The sequence below is a fragment of the Aotus nancymaae genome, unplaced genomic scaffold (genome assembly GCF_030222135.1).
Source record: "Aotus nancymaae isolate 86718 unplaced genomic scaffold, 86718_ANA_hifiasm-v0.15.2.pri h1tg000020l, whole genome shotgun sequence".
NCBI classification, from domain to species: Eukaryota; Metazoa; Chordata; class Mammalia; order Primates; family Aotidae; genus Aotus; species Aotus nancymaae.
In genome coordinates, this window is record NW_026988432.1 from 60,659,579 (window position 1) to 60,685,158 (window position 25,580).

Below are 25,580 nucleotides of genomic sequence, written 5' to 3' on the forward strand. Positions count from 1 at the left end.
AAGATGTCAGACACTAAGCTTCATGCCGAGAATGCAATGGTGAGCCTAAAGATATTTGGTCCTTGCTCTCAAGGAGCTTACAATTCGATGGGGAAGACAGATATCACTCTAGGAAAGTGCAAATATGCACTAAAAGAAGTCACCTGAAGAAAGTGAGGTCAGCTCTTTGGAAACCAATAGTAAAATTGAAATTGACTGAGGTTGTAAATAAGGCTTTCTTGAAGATGGATTATTTGATAATGATTGGAACGGGGAGTAGGAGTTAACCAGCATACTGTGAATCCAGTAGTGAGAAAAATCATACTAATTGAAACTTCAGTTCATATACATGTACATTTAACAAGATACGGTATGACAATTTTGATTAGACAAATCATGATTAGTAATTAGTTACAATATCCTCAATTTGGCTCAATATTGTCATATTATCTAAAAGTAAACTTATGGGTTTGTTGTTTCAGTAAAAATGAATAATAATATGTGCATTATGAGATAGAAAAGATTTTTTAAAAGAGTGATAGCAAAGTTTTTTTAAAAAAATAAATTTCTGATTCCTAACTAGTAAATTTAGTAAAATAAAAACACATGTTAAGATAGTAAAGATTAATTTAGTAAAAACAAGAAATACTTGCATTTCCAAAACTGCATTCCTTAGGCCTCATCCAAAGATGCCAAGCAATTCAACTCTTCTTTTGATGTGGACTTAAAGCTAGAGGCAGAGAGGACCAATATAAGGGACAGAAAACATTTGAATATTTCACATTTGTTTCTGGGGTTGACACCTCAAATGGCCTGGGTTGGAGGTAAAGTTAGTCATCTACTCTATCAACTGGTGCCATACTTCACATCACTTGACATATTCCTCCAAATTGACTTCAAAATGTGATTTTACATTTAAGCCCCATTTTTCTTCTGGCTTCTCAGCTATGTTGAAATTAATTAATATCTTCCTTACTTATAATTGTTATTTCTGCCTGCCTGTATTTACCCAAATTCTGTTTATTTTAAAAAATTGAGCTTAGAACTAAACTCTTCTTCAATTCTCATCTTTTTAAAAGTTTCTCTGCCAGAAAGTTCTGGTAATCTAATCTTGGTGATATTTAAGTATATATTGTCCTGCTTTCCTATGTAACTGTTTTATAGGTGCACTACTTTAATCTCTCGAATCAGTTAACCATTGATGTTTAATAAATGACTCCAAAATTCAATGGCTAAATACTACAACCATTTATTTAGTTCACAATTGTGCTGAGCAGTTTGTCTGCTCTGGTTGGTTTCTGCTGATCTCGGCTAGGTCAGCCTATGCATTTGAAGTTAGTTTAACAGTCAGCCAGGGGCTGCTCATCCTAGATGGCCCCACTCATGGGTCTGGCAGTTGGCTCGTGGCTGGGTCATGCTCTGTTCATCATCTAGCAGGCTCGCCTATGCTTCTTCCCATGCATACTGGGTACTAAAAGCATCCAGAGGGTAAGCTCCACTATGCAAGTGCTTTTCAAGATTCTACTCAAATCATTTTAGCAACTGTCTCATTGACCAAAGCAACTCGCTTTTGGATAGGAAGACCTATAATGAGACTATCAATACAGAGGAAAATAATTCTTGGTCATTTTTTATAATGAACCATATCTTTAGCTAAAAGAAAAGAAGCATTTCTTTGGAACTGTATATCAATGCCATGCATGTATGAAAGACACTCAACATATATTTTTTACTGAATGCTTAACTAAATGAATAGGTGGCTAACAGACCCTCACTTCAGGCCATTCGTGGTGGCTCACACCTGTAATCCCAGCACTTTGGGAGGCCGAGGTGGGTGGATCACCTGAGGTTGGGAATTTGAGACCAGCCTGACCAACGTGGAGAAACTCTGTCTCTACTAAATATACAAAATTAGCTGGGCGTGGTGGCACATGTTCATAATCCCAGCTACTCGGGAGGCTGAGGCAGGAGAATCGCTTGAACCCAGAAGGTGGAGGTTGCGGTGAGCCGAGATCGTGCTAGTGCACTCCAGCCTGGGCAACAAGAGCGAAACTCTGTCTCAAAAAAAAAAGACCCTCACTTTAGTTCATTTCATATGTTAGTCTAGTCTCTATGACAGTTAGTACTTTGACTTCTTTGTGGTAATGCTGTAGTGTCATTTGCATACATATTGGTCAAAAGCAATGGGATAACTCAAGTTCTTGATTGGGCAACATGAAATCTGTAAATTAGCATGAATTTCCTTCCTCGTCCTGCAGAAGTATCTCCCTATTGCCATAACAAACTGAAATCCTACAGTCCTAATGATGGCTGGAAGATTCATGACTTCAATTTGCAAAATTGAAGTTTGTAAAAATGTCCTAGTCTGAGTTCAGGAATGGACCATGTGTCTTCAGCAGCCACATGTCATGCAAATGAACTTTTGCATTCTACTGTGGGATCGACTGTACAGAAATACAAAATGCAAGAGAGAGGAGAGGTTTCCAGTCTCCTTAGGGCAGGGTGGGAAGAGGTTTGAAACCACAGTAGCGACTACCACACTAATAGCACTCCTCACCCTAAACCTGCCTCCATCTGCACCTTGATTTTAAGAATGCTTTTCCTTTGAGTTTGGCTTTATTTAAATTACAGAAATCATGACTGTAGTAATATACCCTAATGGTTCTTAAAGTCTTTGGAGAAAATAAAAGGTACAATGAAGAAAGCCAAGAGAAATCTTTACAAGCTTAGTAATGTTTACATTTGGCTTTGAACAATGGTTAACACTGAATGTGAATTTATACATCTTTTCATACAATAGATGTATTGAGATGCTAATACTATTAAAAACGAATTGTTGGTTCAAGAATCTCTCTCTGTATGAATTATAGGCCAAATGGCTGCAGAAAGACACAATAAGGCAGTGAACTGTTAATTCATCACAATTAACAAACAATTGACTGAAGAATAAAGAATTATCCCAATAGGAGCAAATTTCTGATGGGTGAGAATGTCCAGAATAGAAATAAAGACATTTATGTGGTTGGCATCAAAACCATCCCAAAGAATAAGTAGAAACAGGGGACTAAATGATAAAAGTATAGCCAATCATAAAGCGGTTTTTAACTTCTCCTCAACCTTCCACAGCATGATCCACTACACGAGAGAAAAGACAAGGATCATTTCTAGGTCCTCCAGAATTAACACAGTGTCTAGCACAATGTAAGTAATAAAAAATTGTTGAATGCATAATTTACTGGTTCAAAAAGCCAAGAAACCTCATCATACTGCTTAAGCTTGTCTTATTAGGACTTGAATTTTTAGGTTGACAGGTCAGTTGAAAATTCAGATTACTTTAACTGCAATAGTAAGTCCTGTGGTTTCACCTGGCTCCAGAAAAGGAAGGAAACATAAGACAGTATTATCTAGAGGAAACAAGGTCCTCTTTCAAAGCAATGTGGCTAACTCCGGGGCTGCACATCAAAGCTTATGCCCTAAACCTGAGAATGTAAAAAAAGAAAAGTAAAATTACATACATCCTCTTTTAAGTTCTCAGGAATCAAATATTCTAAAATGTTTGGTGCAAAATGTGTTTTCAAGGAGCAATCAGCAATGTCACAGAATTGAACGACTGTGTTAGAAAAAAAAAGTGTGCACTCTATTGGGCTTTTGAAATTGAAAATTCTATCAGCAATTTATCATATTCAGGTATTTAAAGTGTGCATATGAAATACAAGCCATGATTTGTGACATTTTTATGATTTAGAAATACAAGACTACTGGTTGATTTCCATTGCCACTTGGGACACAAATTGATATATCAAAATATAAGCTTCAATTTATCACACAAGAAGAAACAAAATATACTATCAATGGCAATCTTCCTGTTATCACTATTAGCACACTGTAATATGTCTGTTACAATGCACATGCCAATGATGCCCTCCTGACCCACACGTCATTCATAGGTACTCCTGCTGCTCATTGGCACAGAAAAAGTTATAGATCCACCATACAACTCCACTCTTCTAACTACTGCTTATTGGGCTATGAGTGAATACTTCGAGGCTGACCAATCCTCTTCTTTCCAGAAATCTAATGTGGTCCACAGAGTCTCTGGACAGCTGATCTGGAAAGTCCATGGAGGACAGCTGATCTGAAAAGTCCATGGAAATAACACTTTGAGGACCACTGTGCTGGCCACATACAACTGTGGAAGAAGCAGGTCTGAAGGGAGAGAAATAGAGATGAGTGGATTCACAGAAATAATGAAACAGAGGCAATGAGGCCCACAGATGCTGGCAGCTGAGGAGAGTAATGGTTACTTCTAGGCCAGGATGAACTCTGTGACATACGTATGCAATATATTAGTGTGTCATCCCAGCAAATGCCCTTTTCCAAAGCTTCTGTTCCTTCTATTAAAATGGTCCTGTGACATCTAATCTTATCTCACGTAAGGGGCTGGGTCAGTGGTTAATTCAAAGCTTAACATCCACTCTACTTTTATTAATAGGTGGCATTTTAATATTAACAGTTGATATGGACATGTATTGAACAAAGGAGCTTCAATGAATAAAACTTTTCTAGTTTGTTGTAGAGGCTTATAGAATCGAGTCTCTCTCCTATTAGAGTGTAAACTCCTGGAGTATAAGATCCAATCTAATTCATGTTAGCATCATGGTACCTAAAAAGAGCAAAAGTAGTAGTAGGAGGAGGTCAGTTGATTTTTTTTTAAAATGGGCTCTCACTTTGTCACCCAGGTTGGAGTGCAGTGGCACAGTCATGGCTCACTTCAACCTCTGCCTCCCAGGTTCAGGTGATCCTCCCACCTCAGCCTCCAGAGTAGCTGGGACTACAGGAGCATGCCACCACACCCAGCTAATTTTGCATACTTTTTGTAGAGACGGGGTCTCCATGTTGCTTAGGCTGGTCTCCAACTGAGCATAAGTGATTCACCTGCCTCAGCCTCTCGAAGTGATGGGATTACAGGTGTGAGCCACTGCACTCGGCAAAGAGATGGTTTTTTAAAACCATTATAGTTCATATCCTTAAAAAAGATTGTAAGAATAACTTACAAATGTATGACATTTTAGAGAGAAATGTTTTAGCTCTAGTATTCTACAAAAATCATACAAAGATTCTCAAGAGTTGTGTGTCAGGAGCCAATTGTTAATTCTGATTAATTAGAAAAATAATTGACCAGTCCAAACCAAAAAATACATACACAGATACATATATAAACAGAGAATTTTCTCATAAACATCACTGAGAACGTTACTGGCAGTATTGGGATATTTAAATCAAACTGCTACTCTTATACTAGAGACATTTAAGTTTTTATTTCATACTTTCATAGCTGAATTATTTCAGCTATTTCAGTACTGTATTTTACAGTGTTCCTTTCACAGCCGTCTTTGTCAGTGGTCATTATTTTTTTCATACTGTCTCAACATTTCCCTTTCCTTCTGTGTTTTGCTTTTAAAAATTGCCAGTGGCATTTAAAATACCACATATTGTAAAACAGAGTGAATCACAGTTTTTATCTCTCCGCTGTATTTCTTAAGATAATAATGGTTGTTGAGTAGAAACTAATCTTAGCACTATTTTTAGCATCCATTAAAAAATTCCAATCAGTCTCAGTTTGTAGATCTTTGAGTGTTTTGTGAAACTGTACATCTATTTTCCATTGTCAAGGCAATCCACTTTCAAATCACGATCACAGATAATTTCTTGGAAAGAAATTACATTTTTATTTTTAAAGGATTTAAAAGTTTGGCCAGGCACAGTTTTATCAGCTGGAATGTAAGATTCCTAAAAGTAGAATTTTTTTTGTCAGTTTTGTTTATTGAGATATCTCCAGAATCCAGAAAAGTGCTGAGCACATAGTACGTGTCCAATAATACTTCTGGAGTGAATAAATCAACCATAGCATGTGTCAGTAGTTGGGAAATTTGAAAAAGCCTTTTAGTATCCATCATAACATAGGTTTGTTAAATGACCCTGAGCATGTACCTGATTATATTGATCCTTTGGACATTCATTTCCTAAATATTTATTGAGTGCCTATTATTTATCAGGAACTGTGGCTGAGAGAAAGGATACTAAGAGGAATAGACTGCAGGCAGTTCTCTCTAGGAGTTCACAATGAAAAGGCAAACTGAGGGGTGTACATTCTTCGTATGGCAAGATGATAAATATGACAAAGGTTGAATGAAAAAGACATTAAATAAATTTACAGCAAGGAGCTGCTTATTTCTTAATACATAGATTGAGAAGTATAACTGCAGATTCCATCATGCAAATAAACTATTTCCTCTACATAGTCAACTATGAATCATTTCATAGGTCACCAAAGCACTGATCAGGACATTAAAAGAGTCATTTATTAGATGTAAATGGCCTGTTATTATAGTGGACCTTCAAAAAATACCTTACTTGCACATATATTAAAAATTTCCTTTGAAAATAACTTATTATATAAGTGCTTTACAGTTTATATAGCTCCGAGTTTGTGTCCAACTGATGGGGGCAAAATAGTCATTTAACACACTGCAGATGAATGATTTCATTTAGAATATGTATGTGGAAGGTTAGTTAAGTGCTAAAGAGTCCTGACTTTGGACTGAGACAAAACTGGATTTTGACTCCATCCCCATGAATTATCGACTCTTTAAGTCTACTATGTTAAGTTAGGACCACGTTTTCATCTCTATGTATAAACTTTCTGCTGGTGTCAAAAATTACAGTTCATTAGAAAACCAAACACCACATGTTCTCACTTATAAGTGGGAGCTGAACAATGAGAACACATGGACACAGAGAGGGGAATAACACACACTGGAGCCTGTCAGGAAGGTATGGGGAGGGAGATCATCAAGATAAATAGCTAATGCATGTGAGTCTTTTATTTTTTTTAAGACGGAGTTTCACCATGTTGGTCAGGCTGTTCTTGAACGCCTGACCTCAGGTGATCTGCCCGCCTTGGCCTCCAAAGTGCTTGGATTACAGGTATGAGCCACCATGCCCAGCCGCATGTGAGTCTTAATACCTAGGTGATGGGTGGATAGATGCAGCAAACACCATGGCATATGGCACCTGTGTAACCAACCTGCACATCCTAAACATGTATCTTGGAACTTAGAATAAAATAAAATATAATTAAACTAAATTTTAAAAATACAGTTCATACCGATAAACTGATGCTTCTTATCAATTATTTCCTGATCACATAATAATGAGCTCACTCCAGTTTCCAATTATATTATGAAATATACAAAATTTTAATTGACCTCATCAGAACCGCTAAAATTATAGATTCTATTATTCCTTACTTAAAATTTCTCTGAAACCAACGCCAACAAACTCTGAATCTTCAAAACTCATTAATCCAAGATGGATTTAATATTTAACAAAAATACAATATTGAACATCAATACTTATCATTTACTCTGAATGTGCAAGTCCTGCCAATGAAAAAGCATAAATTCTTGCACACAAAATGAAAGAAGACATTATGCTTTAACATAGGAAACAAGAAATACGATGTCAAGTCTTCTGAAGATGCTTAACTTCATTAAGCATTATTTTTATACAGACTTAAAGTTCAAAAACATATCCACAAACACTACCTTATTTAATGTTCACAACAACCCAGTAAGTTGTTGTTGTTAAGAAAGCAAAAAATACAAAACAAAACAAAACAAAAAACCACTATTGTTTAAGAGACCAAGAAATTGAGTTGCCTAAAATCACAGTTAGTAACTTGGTTCTCTGCCTTTAAGTCCAACACCCTTTCTCTCTTGCAGATTTTGCTTTAGGATGAATATAAGAATGTGGAAGATATTTGTGCACCCACTTTAGTTTTCTTGCTTGACAAGCATCCCTGCTTCAAGATGATGAATGTTCACTTTCAGGTTTGGACACACCTAAGCAGCTCTCTTTGAGTAAATGTGCCAAGAAATGCGCTAAAAATACTTCTATTACTAAATAATAGACTTTTCCAAAAACAATTAGGAAAATTCACTAGACCATAATCTTCTCAATTACATTATAGAAACTTAAATAAGAGATTACATTACAAAATGCTGGTTTTGTTATTATTTAAGAGTTAAGGAGACCTTAAGTGTCTCACAAATGTAATCAAGTTAATATTGTGAAATTCCATAGTCTTTCCTCTCAATTCACACTAAGAACTATGAATTACTGCTATTTTATCTATCTGCTTTCAGAATAGAGGAATAAAAATAAAATTAGAAAAATGTGAAGAAGAGGAGAAAGTATCTGTTTTCTTATGAAGCAAAAACAGGATTAAATAGAAATATTAGGTACTAATAATACATCATGCACTTTAGAAAGCAAAAATCGCTTATGTACTAAGACATTTTTGTTTCTGAAGCCTTCCTAACCCCTCTTAACAAATTAATAAAACAAGACAATCGGATTATCAATGAACACCATATAATAAATACAAAAATGATTAGGTATTGATCTAATAAAAGGACATAATGTATCAGTGGACCTTAAATTTTCATTAACCACTAATATCAATACAAAATGTTTAATTTCCTTCAGAACAGGGGAGAAGTGATAGAATATTTCTTCCCAGGAGCTGCCCTGAGGTACGCTAAGAGTATACTCAAATCTGGGGTTTCTCTTTTGTCTCCTGCTTCTACAAACCTATTCCCACCCTACTCCTGCCTTTCCTAAGAAACAAAAAAATACTCCATAGATACTATTAAGAAATAGAAGTAATAGTCTAGAATTTTTTAATGGTAATTGATATACTGGATATTGTATATTTTTATCAGATATCAAATATAAGAGGGATTCATTTTAGCTCTTACTTGGAAGAACTTTTTGTTCTCAAAGAATCTTTGAAAGAATAGAGAAGTGAAAAGCATAATAACATGATGAAAGGTAGCTTTGAAATTAAACTGATGTGGATTGAACTGATATCTCTCTCTCTCTGCATTTCTTGGTGGCGTGACTTTGAGCAAATTGCTGAATTCCTTGAATCTCATTTTATCCACAAGTAAAAATGGATAACTGAACCTGCCTCACAAAATCATCTTCAGAATTGCTGAGCAGAAAAAGTCCTTGGCATGTTGAGCAATAAATAAATGTTACTTCCCTTCCCAAGTCCATAGAATTTTAAAAGACACATGATTCAATACCTGACAATATGCAATAGACCCAAAGTGGCAGTCTCTTCTGACACCTAGTTTAGCTGTGGGGTATTTCTAGAAATGGTAACACTGGGATCACCCACAACAGAGCCCCTGAACTTGATTCTGCTTGCATTTTAATGGTAGGCAAGGATTTTTCATATTAGACGTTATATTTTTGAACCATAAAACATTATGCTTATGAATATAAATAGAACATGTTAAGTGGATAAATACTCCCAAATATCTTACATTTTAAAAATTAGAAAAGAAATATCTTACACTACTAAGACTAAATGGTTTTAAAACTTTGCTTTCTTTTCAATAAGAGCCATTTCTAACTTCGATCAGATGGGCTAATGTTACTTCATTGCCCACTTTGAAAGACCATATGTTGCATTTACTTGTAAATGCTTCAATGAAATAATTTAATCACATCATTCTTGTCAAGAATCTGGCTTAGACTGAGTTAAATAAAGAGGCAAAATAGCTCTATTGAAAATATATTTGTTTTGCTTAATACTACAAATGCCATAAATCTTTAGATGTATGTTGAAAGATTTGACATATCATTCTCATACTTGCTTGCTTATACAATTAAGTTATTTTAAAAGATACGGGAAATAACCCACCCCCAAAATGAAGAATATTTAATGGAGGGAAAAACCTTAAAATTTTTTTGATTTAATTGTTTACAATAATTCATAGAGAATGTTATCAACCCTAGTAAATAGCTTTGCATAAACAATATCAGCTCTGAATATTAGAGATGGAGCCAAAATTTTTGGCTTCCTAAATGTCACAGATTATTTTAGATCCAGGATTACACTGAGGTAAATATAATCTAAATGAGTGTTGAGCATTAAGTTTGGGTTATGGAACCAGGCTCTAAGCATGCAGAACCATGGAGATAAGCCTGAGTACAGATCCAGACGAGTTATACAGAGTGACTCGTGGACAGTGGTAGTATCCTGATTACTTAATATTTATTTTATAATTTTATGATTTATTGGATTGGGTAGGCAGTTTAACGTTATAAATAAGGGTAAAACAGCCAAACTCTGATATTAAAAATCATCAAAGTATAAAGCTTGGTATATGGTGAGCACTATATAAATGTTACTTTCCTTTCTAAATTAAAATGTTACTTCCATTTTAATTTAAAATAAAATTTAACTTAAAAATGGAAGTTAAAAAATTTCCTCTGGAAAGGATGAAGTCTGGGAATTTTATAAAAGAAGTTGTTCTTGGAGATAATTTGTAACCTCATGACATGAGATCTGTGCTTAAGCTAAATAAACTATATTATAAGGATACAAAATGATGATGCTGAATTGTGGTTTCAAAAGTAAAAAGGTGTCCTGAGATTCTGAATATATTAACATTTAATTTAAAATTCTATAAAGTGTCCTGTTTCAAATTGCACAATTTAAAGACAAACAATACCAGCAATCACACCAGAGGTAGTTATGAATGCATTTAAGAAGAATACTTACAATGATGACAGTAGCGATAATGTTAGTAGTAGCTAATATGTATTGGGTACTTTTGTGTCATGCACTATGCATTATATTATTTAATCTTCACAATAATTCTGACAGATACTCTATTGTTCCCATTTCAAAGATGAGGAGATTGAGAAGAGTTAGGTAATCTACCCCATATCGCGATGCTAGATAGTGGCATACGTGAGATGATAAAATTTAAAATATCAACTATTTTCAGAAATATAACATGCTAGACTTAAATACAAAAAAAATCTACTTTTGAAAAATAATAATAATGTCATCTCAACTATAATTTGCTATGTGAGATTATGGAAAATCAACATAGTAGGAGAGTTTACAGATGAGAAATTTAAGTCCTCAGAGAAAACTGAGAAAATTATTAAGGTCAAGGTCACTGGAGAGACTACAAAGTCTTTAAAAATATTTGTACAATCACTTAATATAAAATATCTATTTATTGAACACGTATTATGTTCCAGGTCTGGTACTAAGCACTCTACAGATTAGATATCTAATTTTCCCAACTACCTCAGGAGTCATGGCCAAAAGGTGGCAGCGTCACGATTCAGATCAGAGAAACCCATCTGTCCCCAGAGCCTATGTTCTCAGCCATTGCGTTATGACCCAGGGCATTTATACACCTTCAATCTTTCCAGTTTTCATTAAACAAGCCTTGTTCACTAGGACATTTTTGAGATATCCTTTTCCTACACAGGACACAAAACACTACAGAAGTTGTTACACATTGTAGATAAATGTGCATTTCAAGAGACTTAGTCCTCCATGTTAACATTCAATATCTCTCTGATTTATGTCTCAGAGATACTGACTCATTCTTGAATCTCAGGGCTTTGAGAAGTAGAATAACCAGTGTGCTTGAGAGGGAAAACTTTGTATGACTTTTATTTTTCAACATCTTTCTACCCAAGATAAGTCCATGTCATGGCCCCAAGCACTAATTTATATCCCTTAGCTTCTGCTCTCATAGAAGTCACTGGAATGTACTTCTAAGATACATAAAGTCTTCCTAGTCTCATAGCTCCCTTTGTTTTATCTCTCCCAAGGATTCCCCACAGTAATTTTTCTTATTCTGCCATTCAATTTGACTCTATTGTCTTTTCTCAGCTCCAATTCTGTTTTGATAATAATCCTGACTAGAGTAACTGCAATTTAATATCTTGGAACAGAAGACTTAAGTTTGAGAAAAAGATATGTGGAAGTAAACTTATATGCACTGGCAGTACGTGTAAGGGAACCCCACAATTAGGAAAGGATTCGCATATAGAAATCACAATAAGCACACTTTTGTCAAAACCAATTTCAAGGAGTTAACCTCTCCATTTTATAGGTATTGGTTTTACAGTGGCAGAAGCAACACAAATTGTAGCAATTATGGGTTTCATAAAACTGTATTTCAGTTACATTCAAAAATAAGAATGCTTGTCATGAAATTCCACTTGCACTAAATGTTAGCTCCCTCTACATAAGTATTAAAAATATCTTCAAATACATCAGCATATGCTTAGCTAATCATATACACCTCAATCGACGTTCAATGCCTTTTTGTGATAGTCTACTTTTTCCCTTCTGATATGTGTCTAGTTAGTTAATATAGCTTTTCAATTTGCAAGAAAGCAGAAATATTTCAGATTGGGTCATGACATCAAATTCATCCGCAAACAGTAAATACATTTTTCTAACTCTTACCAGTCTTAGTGAGACAGGTGCAGTCCGCTTTGCAACAACTCCACTAATCTGGGATATATCTAAGCAAAGTGGATCCACGCTGGTCCTTTCAAGAAGGTGTCCCAGGGAAAGATCTAAGTAGTAATCACCTGAAGGAACTCAAGAGCACCACTCACGAATGTGCTGAAATGCAGAAGGGGACAAAGAAGGAAGGCAAGTCTGTTAGTAGAGCTTCATGATTACTTTTGCAATGTTACTCATACATGTTAAACCTTATGAATAGCAGTGTTAATCTTTTAACTTACAGTTCAGAGGCAGGATAACCTAGTCATCAGAGTACGAACTTTATTTGTCAATTAAAATAAGTAAATGAAAGTACATTACGATTTTTTTTTTTAAAAAGAGCATGAGCTCTAAGTCAGTTGGATGGACTTCATGTCACAATTTGGTCACTTACCCATCTTTAAGGGCAAGCTATGTACATCTTCTGCAGAAGACTGTGAATAAAAGAAATAAGGTAATACTAACAAAATGCTTTTAATAATGCTCAATAAAGAGTAGTTATTTTATCCCTAACTCAGAAAAATAGAGAGAGGGTCCATTTATGGAGTATATAATATTCAGCCCTGGGTTGGTGTTTTTCAGAAATGATCTCACTTAATCCATCCACATGAGTTATCTTTTCTGCTTTACAAATTAGGAAATTGATAATCAGGGAATTAGATATTTGCCGAAGTCAGACAAGAAAACAGTGGATTTGGAACTTAAGATATGTCTGTCTAATCTGGACTTTTTCACATTTGAGGAGAATATAGTAAATTTTAGAATCAGTTGGTTAATTTTCACAAAATCATCGTTCGTGATACAATAGCATTGCATTATTTCTATAGATCATTTAATGGCTTTTGTCAGGAGAAATGAAAGAATTTAAATAAAATACATTTCCAGCTAAATAATAATTACATGTAGGAGGAAATAATAATGATTAAAGTAGAAATTAATGATCAGAGAATCAGAAAACAGTAATTCTATAAATAAATACCCTCAGTTTTTAAAAACTTTAACAAAATAAACAAACCATTGGTAACTTTGACCAGAAAAAAAAAGAGAGAAGGTAAAACTACACAAAATAAAAAAGAACATGAAGAATTAGAAATTGAAAAAAGATGAAATGAAATAAGAAGCATAAGTGACTACAAACATCTACGTATACAAGTTTGAAAATTTAGATGAAAGGAAAAATTTTCCAGGGAATCACATGTACTAAAATTGACCTCATTAATGGAGAAAGTTTAAAAAGATCAATTTCCATACAAGAAATAGAGAGCATTATTAAGAATAAATATAATAAAAAACAGCCAGGTCCAGATAGTGTTGTGGTAAAAATCTACAAAACATTTGAAGACCAAATAGTCTCAGTACTCTACAAATTGTTGCAAAACATTGGAAATAACAGAGACAATGTTTCCTTTTATTGAGCCAGAATAACAATCATACCTACACTTTAAAAACTCTCTTCAAAAGAAATCTATAGACCTATATTGCCCATGAGTATCAATGCAAAAGTACTAAAATAAATTTTGGCAAACATAGTATTATACATCATACTAAGAAAATAATGAATACAACTAAGTGGGATTTATTATAGACATTCAAGGTTGGTTCATACTAGGAAATCTATTAGCATCATATGCAATATGATTTTTCCATATGTGCTAAAAGGCCTTAATAAAATTCCACATTCACTCATTATAAGAATATTCAAGAAAATAAATGTGATTTTTAAAATATTGAAAAATATATATTTCTCAATGCCAATATTGGTATCTTAACTGAACAACACTAGAAGCATTCCTATTCACGTCAGGAACAAAGCGAAGATGCTAGTATTTCCATTATTATTTATTACTTTATTGAAAGTGTTAACAATTGCAATTAGACAAAATAAATCTATTAAAGGTATTAGAACTGGTGCAGAAGAGGTAAAATAATCCCTGCTTACAGATGATATGATACCTGAAAAACACTTAAGAATCAATAATAATTAATATTCTTAATCCCCACATCATAAAATAATATAGTAAGTCAAGAGGATATGAAATTAATATTCAGAAATTAAGATATTAATCTTTCATGTATATTGCATTATAAATAAATAACCACAGTGAAGGGGATGGGAAAGAGAACTAAGCTAAATAACTTTCAGAAACAGTGTTTTGACTGCTTACTCCAAGTCTAAAGACAAGGAAAAGTATACACACATATGATACTCCAGTTAGAGGAGTGGTATTTTAGAGTGGTATGAAATTGCGGCTGTGACTACATTGTGCATACAGGGGGATTAAGTAAATAATTGAATAAATTGATGATACTGAGAGTAAAGTTTCTCGATGTCAAAAAGAGGAGTTACAAGTAATGGAAGGGATTTGGCTGGAATGAACCCTGTGATGCTGGACTGGAATCAGATGCCTCAGCATGAACTCAGGATTGTGTGTGTGTGTGTGTGTGTGTGTGTGTGTGTGTGTGTACACAAACTGACATAAAGTAGAGATGTGTGCACATGTATGTATGTATATGTACACATATTTCCTAGCTCTGTCAGGTGACCTTGAAGCAATGGCAGAAGAGCAATGAGCACAACTAGTACTCAGATTTTGTTTTCCAAATACCTCTTGCTAAGAAAAGAGCCAAACATCCTTCATGAAAAGGCTGATTTTGGGAATTGGTGGAGATTAGCAAGATAAGGAAATGGAGCAAGATGAGCCTGCAAAATCTTATAGTGTCAGAGTAAGCATATGCTCAAAATTTCATGGCATCAGGGTCAACCTGAGGAGCCCCCCAATGGCCAATTATAGAATGAGAGCAACAAACTAAATGATGATCACAATGAAGTTTATCTCATGGAATAAAACAAAGATCCTTGAGTCCATACCACCGATAAGTAATTGAATGAATAAGTAAGGACAAAATCCTTACAGTCAAATTCTAATTCAAAATACAAAAGGAATGATAGATATAGAAAATCATCATCTCACAAACAAAGCGGTAATCATTAATCATTGTTTAGAAATAAGAATCGTTGATGGAGGCTAAAATTTGTGGGCAAAAGTTTATGAGAAAACAGGACAATAGCAGAGTCTCAAACTCTCTTCCCACAAGATCCTTATTATCTATAAGGGAAAAAATATAAATTTATAGTGGAGAAAATTGACAGACTCCACCGCAGTCAAGTGACCAAAGTTAACATCTCCAGGAATGAGATGTGCTGACATCATGTATCTCCTGATAAGACATATTGAGAAGGTCACAGCATAGCCTCTGCAGTATTCATGCAAAAACAAAACAAAACAAAACAAAACAAAACAAAACAAAACAAAACCTGAATTTAATCATGAAGAAACATCGGAAAAATCAAAATTGAGGGACATTCTCCAAAATGACTTGCCAGCACTCTTCAAAATTGTCAGTCATGAAAGATAAGGAAAGTCTAAGAAGGCCCCCAAATCAAAAGAGAGTAAAGAGATATGACAAGTAAATGCAGTTTGTCATCCTGGATTGGATCTTGATTCAGAAAAATGACATCTGTGGCATGAACTCATAGTAACAGAGGGTAGAATGGTGGCTACAAGGATCTGGGGAATAGGAGAAAGGGGAGATGTTAGTCAAAGGGCACAAGTAAAAGAAGAAAAATAAAAAAAAACAACTACGGTATATTTACAAGATTTACTGTTCTACATCAACAAAGCAGATCAAACTGTTATTACAAATTATACAACGTGGATCAGTCCCACAGAGATGATATTGAGGAAGAAAATCAAAAAAGAACATACTGTGTCATTCCATTTATATGAAATTACAATAATTGATAACATGAATTTATGGTGAAAAATGTATTAGAGTGAGAACTTCTGGGGGTATTAATTAGGATAAGTAACAGGAGAAACCTTTGGGTGGATGTATCGTTCTATTTGTGGGGGTTATACATGTATATTAATCCATAACTTTCACCAAGCTGTACACTTAAGATCCAGGTATTTTGTTGTAAGTAGGTTTTAATTAGTGGAGAATTATGAGAAAAATATTATTGAGTGTATTCTTTTGTCTCAGTTTTCATAGTTTAAACATGCCTTTTTATCAGACACAGCTTTCTAAAGGATGCAATTAAAACTAAGTATTAACTTCTGAGAATGCACTTCCTTATAAAACAATAGAAGAAAAGCAGAATTGTTTTCCTTCTTCAATGCCTTTGCTGAAAATGTATGCTTTAGTTATCTGTTTATCATTTTGGAGGATGAGAAAAGATAATATCCTGGTTTTTGCTATAAATACTAATTATTCCATACGTTCAAAGTGTACATTTCTTCTTAAAAATGGAGGGAAATATTAATTATTGGACACAATAAAAGTTCAGCACCCTGAGATATCTTAGGAAAATATTTTTAATATATGTGTACCAAAACGGATTTTAAAAAAACCAAATTTTAAATGAGACATTATATTTTCCTAAACTATCAAAATGTCTTTAGCCATATAAAGGTGCTAATGCAAAACAATGATTTCAATTTTCCACAACACTAAAAGTAAATATAATTACATTTTCCCTTAATTGTAAAATTTCCAGAATTTTTCATCTATAGTAACTCGAAATTTGTTAACATTAATGAATTTGAAATCTCTTAAACTGCTGCCTTCCATGAGTTTTTCCCTGAAAGCACCACTTTTAAGCAAATATGTAATATACAGTCCCTTTCCTTGAGCATTTTACATCCTATTGGGGAAGACAAGATAATTACAATTTAACTAAATTTGTAATTAACATATGAAATGTGAGTACTAGTCGCACAAGTATTGGTTTCTACCAATAGAATGTGTGATGTTCAAGATCCCTATTAGGGCCTTTAATACATGTCTTGAACATAGTCAGATGTCAATATAAATAATACATTTAAGAAAAAAAAAGATTAAATTATGATCAACATCTTCGGTTAAAAAGACTGAGAAAAAAATATACATTCAAATATTTTAAATAATAAAAAGTTTGGCAGTGAGAATATGCTCCAGTTATCTAGAAAATTTACTTATTTAACACTCTTCTGTTCACCAATATTGCCAAGTAAAGTCATTTACAGTTTAGGAACAAAGCTGGGGTGCTGCAGTAGAACAATTTGGATAACCATATTTCCCCTAGAATGTTAACTGAATTTCATAGCATACATATATTTTTTGTCCATTATATTGTAGAGGTCTTTTGAGTTTTATCCTATTCTGTTCATACAATAAAGTTTTCTAGGTCCTCTGAGTTTAACTCTTCCTTCTGCCAGTACCGATTTTTCAAATCGTAGGTTTGATCTAATTACAAAAGCGTTATTAGAATCTAGGTAGAGGCATGTTATTAATGCTCTTCAGGAGACTTTGGGATTAACATAGGCCACTCTGCAGAAATAATGGCCACTGAAATGAGTGCCCCAGCACACACACACTGAAATAGCCACACTTAAAGAAGATTCATTTCTTTAGTAGTTTAGCAAAAATGGGGAGATTGACTAAAGTATTCTCCAGAAAGCATAAAGATTAAATTGGCTCATAACTAAGAAAATGCTACCTTAGCTCTCACCCAGTTCTGCCTTTATGATTCTTTGACAGTGATGTAAGCACCACAGAAAGGAACATCAAGGTGGAATTACATAAGCCTTTCTTCAACCAATTGTTAGCGTGTTTGCTGTAGATTTAAACACTGCCACAGGCTTCTAGTGGTTGGCAACTCACACTATGGAAAATGTCACTGGGCTTTGCTGCCTCACTAGCTGTGCTCCACAGAGCAGAAAATTAAGCTTGACATATTTGGAAGAGGAGTTTTCTGGTTTGTAAGAATTTACAAAAATAGCTACACTTATCTATTCTAGGGTCACATTTGTAAGTTATTAGTAGCTCTGAGATAAATAATTTAATTTTTTTAGTACATATGCTAAAATTTTAGATCATTCTGACTCAAAATCTAGCTAATGGTCTCTTAGGTGGTTTAATTTCTATTTCTAATTTAAAAGATAATTCAAAAGATACATACATACATGGGACAATAAAATATTTTTTAATCCATGGCACATAAAAGTCAGTATCTAAAGCCACGTATTTCTGCTTCAGTTTATTCTGATTCCTTTCAAACATAGATAAATCCGAATAGCTAGTCAGTTATCATTATCAAAGTATGAGTTTCATCATGAATAGCTTAGATTTGTTGTACAAATGTGGTGCCACAAATTGAATCATTAATCTAAGTCATATTAGGATCAAATTTATTTTGTTTATTTTAGGTATTTTGTTTGAATTATGCTAAGATTTGAAATTAATAACCTTATTCCAGTAAGAAGCTCATTTAGGTATATTTCAAACATTTAAATGTGTTTTTTCTTTCTGTTAAAAGCAACATGTAGTTTTCCCATAAGAATCATACCTCATGGATTGCCTCATCACACTTACTTTACAAATCCAGAATAAAACTGAGGTGCAACAAAATAAGATCATCATGGAAGAAAATATTCACAGTATTATTTCTAGAAAAGCTCACACAAACTTTCAAAATGGCATCAAGCCACCTGTTTGAATCACTCAGAGGCATATGCCAACTTTACCAAAACAAGGACACACCTTTCTCTCTCCTGCCAGTTTTCTTTCTTCCCTTACTTTGACTGTTGTGTCATGTAACCTAAAAGAGAAGCATCATAGCAGGCTTCTAGATTCTGTCTGCAGTATGATAGGTCAGTTTCATTATAGATGCTGAGAACTCCAGCCTTCAGAGAAAAATGCTCTCAAATCTCTCCCTCTCCTCAGCACTTTGCCTCTCATATGTTTGTGTAGGTGGCATCCTCGTCAATACTGCTTCCTCTAACCATGGCTTGATAAGGCAACCCTCTGCCTACTTAAAGTCCTATCGATTAAGCTAATGACATTTACTTAGCACCTGCTCAATAAAAGTCACTGTTTTGCTTGTTGTGGGGGATACAGGTATACATAGGACATGAAGTGGCTTTCCTTAAACAAAGATAAATGTCCTCTTGATTTGTTTGTTACATAAAGTAGCCTCTGATGCCTGAATTTCCTTCATCTTCTAGCAGTCAAACAATCCCACTTACCCACACTTGACAACTTGTCTTTTCCATTACATTTCTGTTTGAATTAAGAAAAGCTAACATTGCCCTACCTAGGACCACCACAACGCAGAATTCTGTACTCACTCGTGCCTTATGCCCTTAGAACACACACTCATGACCACTAGTTCATGGCAACGTCTTAGTCTTTATGCTTATTTGACTTAATGTTTCTCTATCAATGATTTTCTGTATGTGAATCTCCATTATGTTTGTAAATGTGGGAGGAGGGAACTGCTTGTAACTTGTGGATCACCAATCACGTTTAAGCACTGGAGCCCTTGGCGAGTATGACATTCATCCACCTGGATACACTTCCGAAAAGTCTTCTGGGCAGAAATGCACGGCAAAAGACTGTAGTCAAGTTCAGTTACCAACGGCAAGAAAGCGCGCGTTTGGGCAACAATCCTGGCTCAGTAAACCCTTCTCTTTAAAGAGATCGATCATAAGTCAGGAATTTATAGCATTTAAAATGCAAGCCCTCAGCCACCAAAGCTTTTCTGTCTTTAACTGTTCACTCTGCTTTCAGAACAGTTGGCTGCTTATCTCCTGTTTTGTTTTGTTTTGTTTTATCTTGTTCTTCCTTTCTCTCTAGGTCCCAGGGGATAAATTGGCTCAGTAAAGGCTTTCCACTGAGCGTGGGGCAGCAAGTCACAATTCCTTGATGATCACCCACCCCAAGCTGATGTTTTTCAAATGACCTGAAGTAGCTACATCTGTTCAGTCAAGTTATTACAAGGAGCTTCGAGAGTGAGCCGCCTTCTGAGCAAACAACCATAACACGGGCTCCTTCCTGTACCCAAGAGATTGCAACCTCCGTGTGACTGGCAGTTTTAAGGTCTGGTTTTCTCCACCACAGGATAATTTTCTACTCATTGTAGAAGGCTCTCTACAACCTTTTGCTTTTTGGCTATTTTTTATGATGAGTAAATTTGGTTTAGAGAAAACATTTTCAGACTGAGAAGGAAAAGGATTTTATGTCTTAAAAACATGAAACCAGTGTGAGATATTTGAAAGGTTATATTTAAATATATGATATATAAAATATGCACATATGATATATAAATATATAATTTATGCATATATTAATATATGTTTAAATATATATTTTTTCCTCCACTCTGTTTTTCAAGAATTTTCTTGGTCCTGAAGTTTAGTGTTGGGCTAATCAGCTATATCAACTTTTAGGCACTTTGAAATCACTCCAACACTCAGAAAAAAATCAATAGATAAACAAACAGAAGAACTGAAATTTATAATGCCTAAATTGCTGTGAACTACTGTAAATTTAACCCTAGAGCTGAGTAGGTTTTGTGGTTAAATGTGCACAACTGAGATGAATGAGACTTTCAGACCGAGGGAAAACAGCGTGAACTAGCTGTTGTTAGCACCATCCACAGGTAGGTGGACGCACATGCTTGCTGCTGTTGGGGCTCAGAAAACGACACCCTGAGATACAGCACTTTGGCATGCTCAGTACTTTGAACTGTAGGACATTCAAGGGGCCTCAGAAGCAAAGCCTCTTTCTGGCCTTCTGCTGTTCTTTTTTTTTTCTTTTTTAATATTTTTTATTGTACTTTAGGTTCTGGGGTACATGTGCAGATCATGCAGGATTGTTGCATAGGTACATACATGGCAATGTGGCTTGCTGCCTCCATACCCCCCATCACCTATATCTAGCATTTCTCTTCATGTTATTTTGCCCCAACCTCCCTACCTCCCGCTTCCCTCCCCTAGTCCCCACCAACAGACCCCAGTGCATGATGCTCCCCTCCCTGTGTCCATGTGTTCTCATTGTTCAACACCTGCCTATGAGTGAGAACATGTGGTGTTTGGTTTTCTGTTCTTGTGTCAGTTTGCTGAGAATGATGGTTTCCAGATTCATCCATGTCCCTACAAAGGACACGAACTCATCGTTTTTGATGTCTGCATAATATTCCATGGTGTATATGTGCCACATTTTCCCTGTCCAGTCTATCATCGATGGGCATTTGGGTTGGTTCCAGGTCTTTGCTATTGTAAACAGCACGCAATGAACATATGTGTGCATGTGTCTTTATAATAGAACGATTTATAATCCTTTGGATAAATACCCAGTAATGGGATTGCTGGGTCAAATGGAATTTCTATTTCTAGGTCCTTGAGGAATTGCCACACTGTCTTCCACATTGGTTGAATTAATTTACATTCCCACCAACAGTGTAAAAGCATGTCTATTTCTCCACATCCTCTCCAGAACCTGTTGTCTCCTGATTTTTTAATGATCTCCATTCTAAATGATGTGAGGTGGTATCTCAATGTGGTTTTGATTTGCATTTCTCTAATGACTGCCCTTCTTTCTCCTACTCCCTTTTCTCCCACAGGCAAGCCATAAAAACTTGAGTTTCTCTTCCCCAAGGTGAGTCACAGAAACTAGAAACCCTCTCCCCTAAAGCCAATCATAAAACCTACAATGATTACTCTAACGTTCCTCCACCTCGCTGTGTGGAAGATGGTCATAGAGAAATTCTCTGACCTATCTCCTTCCAGAAGGTACCCTGCCCAAACCCAGGAGGAGGGAATGGCACACAGAAAGACCAGGAGAATCTGGACAGGCCTTGAGGAGTTCCCCTAATTTATTACCCTTAGATGAATATCTTTTTGTCCAATCACATTTCTACACAGTTGTACATTCTTCATTGAACCTAAGCATAAAAATAGACAGTTTTCCTTAAATCTTCACCTCTTCATTTTCTGAGGGCTCACATGTCACATAGAACTTTGATTAAATGCTATGCTTTTCTCTTGTTAACCTGTTTTTGTTATAGGGGTGTCAGCTGTAACCTTCATGTTAGGGAGGAAAGGTATCACATCTGTTTGCCCCTATACTGCTCCTCATCTTCATGGATCAAGATGATCTCCATACCTTCATGTCTAAGACACACAATACTCATCTTTATATATACAGGTCTCAACAGCCACTTGATATTTTTAAATATGGGCTGGATTTTTAACAATATTCAAGCTACCTAAGAAGAAACTAGAGGTACAGGCAGCCTCCTGGCTTTTGCTGCAATTACTCTCATCTAAAAAAAAATTCTCTCTACATACACATCAGAATGACTAAAACAAAGCATCATGACAACACAAAATGCTCACCAGGATGCAGAGACCCTGGGTCACTCACACATTGCTAGTGAAAATGTAAAACAGAACGGTACAGCCGCTCTGGAAAACAGTTGGGCAGTGTCTTTTAAAACTAAACATACTCTTGACATACAACTCAGCAATGGCACTCTTGGGCATTTGTCCCAGAGAAATGAAAATTTATGTTGACACAAGAACCTGTACAAAAATGTTCATGGCAGCTTTACTCATAATAGCCAGAAACTGGAAACAGCCCAGATGTCCCTGAACTGGTCCATCCATACCATGGACTACTACCTAGTCATAAAAGGGAGCAGATGATACACACAACAGCTTGAAAGAATCTCGAGGCAATTATACTGAATGCTAAAAGTCAGCCCTTCAAAGGTTACATATTATGTTATTTCATTTATGTAATATTCTTGGAATAACAGTATTATTGAGATGGAGTAGAGATTAGTGGGTACCAGGGGTTAGCAATGAAGGATGTGTGATTTTAAAGGAATATAACAAGGGTACCATGTAGTTATGGAAGGTCTGGATCTTGATTATGCTGGTGGTTATACAGATCTACACACGTGATAAAATTAAACAGAACACACACTGACACACACTCACATAAACACAAGCACATGTGTAATTGTCGTGACTTCTGTGGGTAATGCCCACATCCATTTCCTGGTTGTGATACTGCACTAGAGTTACACAAGTTATCTTTGGAGGAAACTGGATTAAAGTTACATGGGACCATCCTGGATCTTTTTTTTTCTTTTTCTGTGAATCCACAATTTCAAAATAAGAAGAACAAAAATTAAAAAAAAAGAAATCTCTTGAGTTTCCTATACTAGACTAGCTGCTGCTCTCTGCTTCTTTTTCAGCTTTTGTTTTTTAAAAAAGAAAACTTCTCAAAATTTACCTATTTGCTGCTTCTAATACCTCTCCTATGCTATCTTACATCTGCTCCAATCATAGCTCTGATTCTTTCACCAGCTTCCAGGAAACTGCCCCTGTCAGGATCATCAGTGACATCTGTGTTCCTGTCTAGAAGTCAGCTGTTCATCTCCATTGCACATCTGTCACTCCAGGCCCAATACCGCCTTGACAACAGGAAGTGTACCCTAGTCAGTAGGACTCTGTCTTCAGGAGGACTCTGTCCTCATTTCATGGACCCTCCTGGTTTTTTGTTTTTTGTTTGTTTTTTCCTTAGGAGTGGCTCCTTCTCAGTCTCATTTGGAGGTTCTTCTCTTTTTACCAGAGACCCATTCCCTTGGTAAACTCATCTAGACCCCTAGGTTTAAATAGTTATCTATACACTGACAACTCCCAATTTTATAACTGTAGTCCAATCTCTTCCCTGAATCTTAGACTGGTATCTAACAACCACGGCAAACCTCTACACAGATTACTAATAGGCACCTTAAAATTGACATGACCAAACTGAACTCCAGATACTCCACCAAACCTGCCCATCCCAGTTTTTTCCTACGTCAACAATGGACAACTTTGTATTTCTAGCGACACAAGTCAAAAATATTGGTGTCATGAATTTCTCCTCTCATGCATCATGTCCAATCCATCAGAAAATCTTGTTGGCTCTATTTTGAAAATATGTCCTGAATCTGAGCATTTCCCACCACCTTTACTGTCATCACTCTGTTCTCATTCACTATTATCTCTTGACTGGATTCTTGAAATAGTTTTCTATGTCACTATCTGCGCTCGCTCCCTACATGCCTGCTCCGTGCAGTAACCCAAGTGCTCCTTTTAAACCACGAGTTAGAGCATAACATTCCTCTGCCCAAAAAGACCCCATATATTTTGTCCTTTGCTTCTTTTCTGGCCTCATCCCTTCCTATTACCACCTTTGTTTGCTCTGCTCTAGTCCATTGGCCTCCTTGCTCTCTCTCGGACATGCGACATACATATCAAAGGACCTCAGCCTCTGTTGTTCCTCCAGCATGGGTATCTACAAAGACAGCACTCACCCTTCTCCATTCAGATGCCCACAGGACACCTTTTTAGATGAACTCTTATCTTTCCACACCTTGCTGTTCTCCATAGGACTCATCATCTGTCTCTGTGTGTGTGTCTTTCTCTTTCTCTCTGTGTGTATATGTGTGTGTGTGTGTGTGTGTGTGTGTGTGAGAGAGAGAGATATCATTTCTTTCTTTGTATTTGGTTTTGTTTTTTCCTTTTTTTTTTTTTTTTTTGAGACAGGCTCACTCTGTGGCCCAGGCTGGAGTGAGTGTTGCCATCTTGGCTCACTACAACCTTCACCTCCTGCATTCAAGTGATTCTCTTGTCTCAGACTCCCAAGTAGCTGCGATGATAGGTGTGTGCAACCACACCTGGCTAATTTTTGTATTTTTAGTAGAGACAGGATTTCACCATTTTGATTAGGCTGGTCTTGAACTCCTGACCTCAAATGATCCTCCTTGTTCTCCCACCATTTATTTATTTATTATCTGTGGATTCCTACTCAAAAGTATACTTCATAGGACAGGATTTTTGTCTGTTTTTTCATTTCTGTATTCCTAGTGTCTAAATTTTGCCTGGAACACAGAAGATAGTCAATAAATAATTGTGGTCTGAATGAATTCTTTAACCAATTATGCATGTAATTATCTATTTCCAAATAAGAGAAGAGTTGGAGTAGCTGGAGTAGCCTACACCTTGAGAATTCTGAAAAACCAGAGAGTAGTCCTTCTGCTCCATTGACTGACATCTCTGGCAAGAGCAGCTGACACTGTCTCATCGCTGCAAGATCTGCCGGTCAGTGGGCCAAGTGCTTCGCAGCACCTCTCCACTGAATAACAAATAGGGCCCGTTGGAGGGCAGGACCTATTTGCTACCTTAGTCCTAGGGATTCCACAGCCCTGTGGCAGTGAGAAATGCAGCTGGCAGGAAGGTAGTTACCTGTGCTCCTCACTGCTTCTCAACCCAGAAAATCTGAAACGTGAACTCCAGTGTTGTCAATGCTGTGAGTCTGTAGA

The 25,580-nt window shown here is 35.8% G+C and overlaps 1 protein-coding gene across 3 annotated transcripts in view; it reads right to left on the reverse strand.

The window, feature by feature from the left end:
• DLGAP1 (DLG associated protein 1) overlaps window positions 1-25,580 on the reverse strand; it is a 989,022-nt gene that overhangs the window by 851,849 nt on the left and 111,593 nt on the right. For all 3 annotated transcript variants that reach the window (XM_064379376.1, XM_064379377.1, XM_064379375.1), the window contains exon 2: window positions 12,338-12,499. The gene's annotated coding sequence lies outside the window, so the exon portion shown is untranslated. The remainder of the gene's footprint in view (window positions 1-12,337; window positions 12,500-25,580) is intronic.